Source organism: Medicago truncatula, chromosome 4 (genome assembly GCF_003473485.1).
Source record: "Medicago truncatula cultivar Jemalong A17 chromosome 4, MtrunA17r5.0-ANR, whole genome shotgun sequence".
Lineage (NCBI taxonomy): Eukaryota > Viridiplantae > Streptophyta > Magnoliopsida > Fabales > Fabaceae > Medicago > Medicago truncatula.
The window spans coordinates 20,602,377-20,611,697 of NC_053045.1; the positions used below are offsets into that span (position 1 = coordinate 20,602,377).

The 9,321-nt window shown below is 34.0% G+C and overlaps 1 non-coding gene across 1 annotated transcript; it reads right to left on the minus strand.

Annotated features, from left to right (window-relative positions):
- Positions 1 to 7,549: 7,549 nt before the first annotated feature.
- On the minus strand, positions 7,550 to 7,656 carry LOC112418205 (small nucleolar RNA R71). The gene has a single exon (XR_003008450.2). It is a non-coding gene; the product is annotated as a small nucleolar RNA R71 (small nucleolar RNA).
- Positions 7,657 to 9,321: the final 1,665 nt, after the last annotated feature.

Below are 9,321 nucleotides of genomic sequence, written 5' to 3' on the forward strand. Positions count from 1 at the left end.
ATATCGATGAATAAGATTGGGATCCATTAGAAGAGAGCAAGATGTATAGGAAATAAGATAAGACGTAACATTTATAATGTTTGATGATAAATATAACGACTGATATCGAGAGAATAACTCCTTAAAATTATAATGAAGTTTTAGTGAGGAAAGTTGTTGAAGTTGAAAGTAACGATAAGATGAGATAATAACTTTAAAATAGAATGAAGTTAAAGTTAGGAGAATGATCATTGTATAGACGACGACGAATTTGAGAACGAGGAAATAAGATATAAAGTTTCTTTATTGGGAAGAATAAGTATGAAAGAGTTAATGGCAATGGTGAGGGAGAACCTAGTTATGTAGGGAGGGAAAGTTGTATGTAACGATAATGAATAAGAAAATATCTTGAGACTGAGAATGAGAAATAGGATATGATATCAGAGGATAAAGTATATAGAAGGCCTTGAATAGATGAGAGAATAGAGTACGTCTGTGAGATGAATACTAAAATAAAATAAATGGATGTTGGCATAGAATGAGTCACGCGTAAGGTGTGGAATAACGACAAGATAAGGTGGTGATATAAGCGGATGATAAAGAGTAATGATGGGGAGTCCTATAACTATGACAGAGAGTAATGACGAGTAATATTATATATATGTAAAGAAATTACTACGATGGGAAATGATGAGTTTATATTATAATAATGATGAGAATGATGATGTCTATGTTGTTGTCATGATGAGAGTGTCGATGGTTAATTTATGACGATGATGAGAGTGATGACATTTATCTATGATTATGATGGGAGTGGTGCTGATGTTTTTTTTTGTGCTTGCATTAGAGTCGTGCATTTTAGTGAAATCTTGCATTAGTATGTGGATTATGTGATGAGTGTATACTTGTAATACTTATTGATTCTAATTTTATGCGTCCATGTAGATTCTACATCATGATGTCTTGCATTGTTATGTAGTGAAAGTCCAGTAACATACCTCTAGAAAATTATGCAGTGAAAGTCCAGTAACATATCTCTAGCAAATTATGTAGTGAAAGTCCAGTAAAATACCTCTGGCAAAATATGAAGTGAAAGTCCAGTAACATAACTCTGGCAAAATGACGAGTAGGTATGGTACCACATTCATATAGGTCGAAAGGAGAGTCCATATGCATATACATGATGATGTATTATGCTTGGTGGTTGTAAGTGTGAAAATGATGTGTTGTAGTGATCTGTGAAAAGAAGATATTATGCATAATAACCGTTGGGAGTGAAGATATGGTGGAGATTATTTTATTTTGATATTTATTTAATATGCGTGTTTTTCCCTATTCTTATGTTATGGTAGGATTTCTCACCCCTTGTTTTGTTGTGTTGTTTTACATATGGTGGATGTACCTTGAGTGCAGATACTCAGGTTGACAAGGAGTAACTATGGGATGTTTTAGAAGGTGGAGATGAGGAGATGCCCTCTGTTAGTTCTGTTATTAGTAATTGAATAAGCATGTAGTCGCTACGAGCTCTGATATTGTAACACTAGGGTTGGGGATGACGATTTAATTTTTAATTGCAGTTTGGGTTGAGTCTTGGAAACTTTGTTATTTTCTTAACTATGATTATTGAACGACAAGTATGAAGTTATTAATGTGATAAGTGAATAAATGTCTTCTTCTCCATGGGATTTATTTCAAAAGAAAAACATGATATCGTTATTTTGTGATATAATGTCGAGTTTTGGAACATCCTTACTATTAAATATATTCTTATTATTTAATAATTGTCGTTGGGAAATAGGGTGTTAGTGGCTCTTGTGTTTCTCAATCCGAAGAGCATTACGCGGTAGAAATAGTTCCTTGATTCGGTCATGAAAGCAGTTTTTTCTTCGTCTCTTTTAGTCATGGGTATCTGGTTGTACCGAGAGTAGGCGTCCATGAATGACAAGAATTTATAGCCATATGAATTACCAACCAGTTTATCTATATTAGGAAGAGGATATGCATCTTTAGGAAATGCCCTATTCAGGTCGGTATTGTAACGCGCTCTTTAATTATTTGATTCTTTTAATGAGTTTAGAATATACTTATATGATTTGTGTGATTTATATGATTTATTTTGATAAGTGATTTTTTGTTATGTTATATGTTGGTATTTATTAGTATAATATATATATATATATATATATATATATATGTTATTGTTATAGAAATATATTTGTTATAGAAATATTTTATATATATATATATATATTAGAATAGAATATTGAGACTGGTAGAATAAGATTTGAAAATAAAATAATATTGAGTTTAGGGGTTGTTGTGAGATTTGAGAGTTTTGGGGAGAAAGAGAAATAAGATAAAATAGAATAAAAGGTTATAAATAGGAGAGACCTAGTTTAGAAAAAACATAGCGTACGATCAATTTTGGAGAAAAGGGAGAAAAAGCCGAGAGGAGGGAGAAGACCTAGGAGTGTTGCGATTTTCATCTATAAGGTAAGGGTGGGACTAACATTCAATCTTCTTAAGCCGTTAATTCTGATGATTAAATTTAACATGGTTGTAGGTTGAGGTTTTAGAATTTGAGAGATTAGAATTAAAAGATGAAATTCAAAGTTGAGAATTAAGGAAATATATATTAATTTTGTTAGTAACGGAGGAATATTTCATGGTTATTAGGAAAATAATAGTTTAAAGTAGATATATGCTTTGGTTCTAGACATTGGTCCTGTTAAAATATTATCGTAATATTAATATACTCTTTGAAACTTTATTAGTATAACTTAGCTTCCTGCTGCTATATTATTTCATTCTAATATATTACTATTGTCATTCATGCCAATTTGCTGCTACACTGTTCAATTCAAATTCCAATTAAGATGTACGCATGACTTGTTTTCTTTCTCAATCTTAATTGCCATGAAATTAGCATTATTAGTATTGTTTTGGAATGATGTTTAAACGCAAATTATGATTTATTTTTATTTTCAACTGAGACACGATTGTCGAACTATAACAGAGCGTGGTCAAATATTTTTCAGCACAGTACATTAATATTTGATTTAGATATAAACACTAAGAAAGGTAACTATTGTTACTAGAACTAGTATCATGTACCTATCATTCTTTTAAATCATATAACTGATTTTAAAATTAATAACAATGATGGGTTATTTAACGAAGTTTGATTGATGAATTATTATACGAATATTTTTGATTGATGAATTAGTATATGAATGTATATGTTTATGAGTACGATGTTGTTTATGATTGATGAGTTAGTATATGTATGTATAAGTTTGTGAATACGATATTGTACATGATTGATGAAGTGTTATATGTATATATGACGATTTGATGTTGTTATATTGTGATATAATTGTATATGCATTATTTGAATTATATGTGAAATAATTGAGACGTTGTTGACTTGCACTTGATATTATTATGTCATTCTGTTTTTGTATACTGTTGTGTTGCTGTTGTTATTTAATTAAGCTGCATGAGTCGGTCTAAGTTGATTAAGATGATGAAGTCCCAAATTATTGGATTATATAGGAGGTTGTCGATTTAAGATGTTTAAGAGGTCGAGTCCATGCATTATCATTTCATTGTTGGGGGCTTGATGCCCTGGAGCCTTTGCTCAATTAAGTTGAGGGCTTGATGCCCTGGGAGCCTATTTACGCTCAAATAAGTTGAGGGCTTGATGCCCTGGGAGCCTATTTACGCTCAAACACGTTGGGGGCTTGATGCCATGGATTGGTACCACATGCATGATTAGAAGATTAAGTTGCATAGTCAAGAGGTCAAGTTGTCAAGTTATCAAGTTGTCGAGTTGTTAAGTTGTTAATTCATGAAATTGTTTAAAGCTGTGATTCTTTATATGAACTATTAAAGAAGTGAATTATGATATATTATTATCTATGATGAATATTATGATGATTACATGATGTTGTTTGTGAGTTGTTAAATATGATTGATGATGCTTATGTTGTTAAATGTACTTGATGATGCTTATGTTGTTAAATGTACTTGATGATGTTTATGTTGTTAAATGTAATTGATGAATTATATGCTTAATATTATTGTTTGTGAAATCTCACCCCTTCTATTTGCCCACCATGGGTAACTAACAGGTAACCAAGAAAAGTTGATGTCGTGTGAGATTTCCTTCTCGTGTGTCTTAGGTGCTCTGATACGTAACGGGATGGGAACTTTGTTATTGCTTTTCTATTCCTTACGTATTGTTTTTGAAGATTTATGACTATGTTTTTAGATTGGATTTTTATGAGACATTTACGAAGAGGCCTTCGTGCCAAAGACTGTTTTAATTATTGAATAAATTCCCCTGCGAAGTATTAAAGATCTTGTATTTGAATTTTAAAGGATAAATAGTTATTTATTCAGTTTATGATTTTAAGAAAAGAATGTGACATTCCGTTTATGTTGTAAAACTCTGATTATTTATGCGAAATTTTTATGTTGGGAAAACGGGGTGTTACAGGTATAATCAACATACATACGCCATTTTCCATTAGTTTTTTACAAGTACAATGTTTGATAGCCAAGTTGTGTACTTGGCTTCAGCAATGAATTTTTCCTCTACGAGGTCTTTTACAAATTTTTCAGTAGCCTCCGCTTTTTCTGGAAACTGCTTCTTACGTCGCTCAGCTACAACGCTACCACTAGGACTAACAGTAAGCTGATGACAGGCGACGCTAGGATCGATGTCGGGCATGTCAGTTATGCTCCATGCGAAGAGATCAGTATTCAACCATAGGCAGGCGATGAGATGGTGTAACGCCCTCTTTGAATTATTTAATTGTTTAATTGAGTCTAGAATTTATTAAGAAGAGTTTAGAATATATTATATGATTATATGATTTATTAGGTAGCTTATTATATTATTTAATAGAATAAGATTTAAAAATAAAATAATATTGAGTTTAAGGGTTGTTATGAGATTTGAGAGAGTTTTGGGGAGAAAGAGAAATAAGATAAAATAGAATAAAGGGTTATAAATAGGTGAAACCTAGTTTAGAAAAAAACATAACGTACGATCAATTTTGGAGAAAAGGGAGAAAAAACCAAGAGAAGGGAGAAAGACCTAGAAAGCGGCTATTTTGAGTTATAAGGTAAGGGTGGGACTAACATTCAATAATCTTAAGTCATTGATTCTGAAAATTGGATTTAACATGTTGTAGGTTTTGGTTTTAGAGAATTTGAAAAAGGGTTTAACCTTGTAGTTGTTAATAGGTTTTGATGTTAAAGACTGTTTAGTTATTGAATAAATTCCGATGCGAAGTATTAAAGATTTTGTTATTGAATTTTAAAGGATAAATAGTTATTTATTCAGTTTATGATTTTAAGAAAAGAATGTGACATTCCGTTTATGTGAATACTCTGATTATTTTTATGAAATTTTTATGTTGGGAAAACGGGGTGTTACAGATGGGCACGAGCGTCTTCTGGGATTCCCTTACCAAGCTTGAAAGTTGAAACACTTAGTTGGGTCGTCCCCAAAGGGAACCAGCTCAAAGTCTACATTAGGAATTGGTGATCAAAACGTGCGACACAGATCGCACAAACACTCAAAGCATTCCAATCTGGAAGTGATCGCGAGGCGAGAGTATCTACTCGCCATGGCGAGTACAAGCCAACTTTCCAACTAATGTTGTTCTAGGTTCAATCTTGTCCTACATTCATTCCTAATCATTACTAGGTATGTTCAGGCACTCAAGGTCCAACTAAAAAGTCGAAATTGCAAAATCTCACATGCTCTCTGCCCTAGCTCGCTATGGCGAGTAAGGTTGCTCGCTGTTGATGAGTCATTTATTACCTATTTCTAGATATTATTTAGTTTAGTTTTAATTAGATTTTAGATTATTTTATATTAATATTATTTCCTTTTTTAAGATAGTTTACTACAAATTGCATTTTATTATATTTCAGGAATGAATATTGGATGGATTGAGTCTTGGAGCAAAAGAAAGGGACTTGGAGCTGATTCGGTACGAAAATACAAAGATTGGAAGACAAAATATGTCTCCCCTAAAGTCAGAAGCTTGGCATGGCCCGTGCTAGCATTGGCACGGCTGTGCCACCCTCCAGAGTGTCTTTTGCTGCTTTTGCTTAGATTTTAAGCTACTCTATTTTTAGCCCGAATGTAATTGCTTAGATTTTAAGTCAATTATATGCTATAAATAGAGTAGTCATCCATCACAAATATTCATCTTTTCTTGGAATGCAATATGTGACAATTGTCTTTCTAATAAAAGTTCATTTACTTTCTTGTTATTTACTTTTATGCTTTCTCTCTTCTTCTCCTTGTCTACGATGAACATTAGTGAGTAGACTTCTCTTGTCTTGGGATTGTTGGATAAGTCTAATGACATAATCCTAATCAAACCAAGCTTTAAACCTTAATCTTATGTAACCCTAATTCCTTATCTAAATTCACTGCTTTAACATGGATCAACCATTATCAAACTGTGGAAACGAAAGTGGACGGTTAGATAATTGTTTATCCATCATCTCAAATATCAATTCATAAAACGAAAGTGGAGCTTTGATATTCGAACAAGTGAATTTAGACAAAGATTGTAAAGGCAGCGAAATAGTCTTTACAATCTTTGAGACATATAGTTTCGATCTTCAAGGGAACTAATAATGATCAAGTCAGCGAAATAGGCTTGGTTGTTAGAGGAACCAAAATCTAATAGTAATCAAGTCAGCGAAATAGGCTTGGTTGCTAGAGGAACAAAAGAGAAACTGTCTTGAGAAATTAGGTCTAACATAAGGTTATAAGTTTAATAGTTTGGTTTGTGAAGGACTTGTCATTAGGATGAACCAATAATCCCAAGGCTTTTATCTTTTCTTTTATTATTTACTTTGAATTAAAAATCCAAAACTTTCTACCTTATAAATCTTCGGTCTAATCATTATCTAAAGTTAATTGAATTTATAACTCCCTGTCGGAATGATACTCTTATTTTACTACTTCGGTAAGACCGTGCACTTGCGGTTTTATCCCATCAAGTTTTTGGTGCCGCTGCCGGGGAGTTATTGCAATTTGATTAATTTTTTTTTAACGATTAGATTGAAAAAAAATATATTATTTTTATTTCTTTCTTTATTTCTTTGTTTTTACCATTAACTTCTTGGGTTCTTATTCTTAGATGAAAAACACACAATAATAACGATATGGCTGAGAAACGTGCTCTCAAAGAGTATGCAATCACATCTTCAGATGAGCCGTACGATGCTATTGTGTGCCCAACGGTTGAGGGTAATAATTTTTGAAATAAAGCTTGCACTTATTTACCTAGTGCAGCAAAATCAATTTTTCGAATCACCCACTGAGGATCCGAATCTTAATGTTTCAATTTTTTTAAGACTCCGTGGAACTTTGAAGGCAAACCAATTAGAGGCCGTAAGGCTGCACCTCTTTCCTTTCTCTTTGAGGGATAGAGCTAGTGCTTGGTTTCATTCATTGAAAATTGGTTCTATAATTTCATGGGACCAAATGAGGAAGGCATTCCTTTCCCAATTCTTTCCCCATAGTAAAACTACTCAATTAAGGAGTCAAATCACACAATTCACTCAAAAAGATGGTGAATCTCTTTACAATGCGTGGGAGCGTTTTAAAGAAATGCTTAGGCTTTGCCCCCATCATGGTTTTGCGAATTGGCTTATTATCCACACTTTTTATAATGGTCTTTTGTTTTCCACAAAAATGAATGTTGATGCAGCTACAGGTGGAGCTTTGATGAATAAGACTTACACAGGAGCCTATGATTTGATCGAGAACATGGCACACAACCACTATCAGTGGACAAGTGAGAGAGTTATCACTGAAGGTACTCCTCCACCCTCTAAAAAAGAGGCAGGTATGTGCCAGGTTTCTACCTTTGATCATCTATCTGCTAAGGTGGACACACTTCTTCAAAAATTTGATAAATTAACTGTAAGTGTCGTCACACCTGCTCTTGTTTCACCACCTTGTGAATTTTGTGGAATACATGACCATACTGGTGTTGAATGCCAGGTAGGTAGTGTTGCTAAAAGTCCCGAGAAAAAATTTTATACCTTTGGACAACAAACAAAACCACCCGTTTATGTAAACAACGAAAGAGTCCCTCAGAAATCCAGCTTGGAAATTTTGCTAGAAAAAAATGCTATGGAGCAATCCAAGCAATTTCAAGAACTTAAAAATCAAACTGGATTTTTGAATGACTCTTTTGTCAAGCTTACATCTAAAGTCGACTCCATTGCTACTCACACTAGAATGCTAGAAACTCAAATCTCTCAAGTAGCCCAAAAAGTAGCTACTTCCTCTCAAACCCCCAATGTCTTTCAAAGTCAAACTGAAGCCAACCCCAAAGGCCTTATAAATGCTATTCAACTTAGGGACGGTAAGCAGTTAGAGGACCCCATTATGAAAACTAAGACAATTGAGGGTGAGATAGAGAGTGAAAAGCAACAAGGTGAGAAAGTCATAGGAGAGAGTGATAAGCCAATTGTTTCACCACCTTATAAACTCAAAATCCATGTCCCACAAAGGCTTGCTAAGCCTAACCTCATAGTGATTGAGAGTTTTTCCACCCCTTGTGTGATTGAGAGTGAAACCATTGAGAAAGCTATGTGTGAATTGGGAGAGAATCTCAGGTTGATGCACTATCCCTTTGGGAAAGATTGGGTATAGGGTAGAGAAACCTCTCGATTGTCAAGCTAATGACTTTAAACGAGCGCTTCGTGGGAGGCAACCCACGGGTTTAATTGCTTTTATTTTGTTTGTTTTGTGTTGTTTTAATTTGTTGTAGGTATTTGTCCAAATATGATGCGAAAAATGAAGAAAATTGAGCCTTGCATGTCCAGAAGCTTGGCACGGCCTGTGCCAGTGATGGCACGGCCGTGCCTCTAACCTAGCCATACTTCACCAACTTCCAGAGAGTTGGCACGGCCCGTGCCTGTACTGGCACGGCCGTGCCATGGTCCCAGACCCTCTTTTACCATTTTTTTTTCACTTTTCTTCTTCTTCCTTCATTCTCAAACACAAACTTCCCTCATCCTTCAACTTCCCTCTCTAAACCTCCATAACATCAACACTTAAACCTCCATATCTATCTCCATTCATCATTCCAAACATTTACCACCAATCAAAACCAGCATTCATCCATTCAAACACCAAATTCTACACCATTTAACCCTAACCCAAAAACCAAAAAAAAAATTCTTCACCAATCTCCATCATTAAACTCATCAACCTCACTTAAACCCCAACCCATCACTAAACCAACCTTTCCAAACCAAAACCTTACCAAACCCTAACCTTCCCTAAAACCC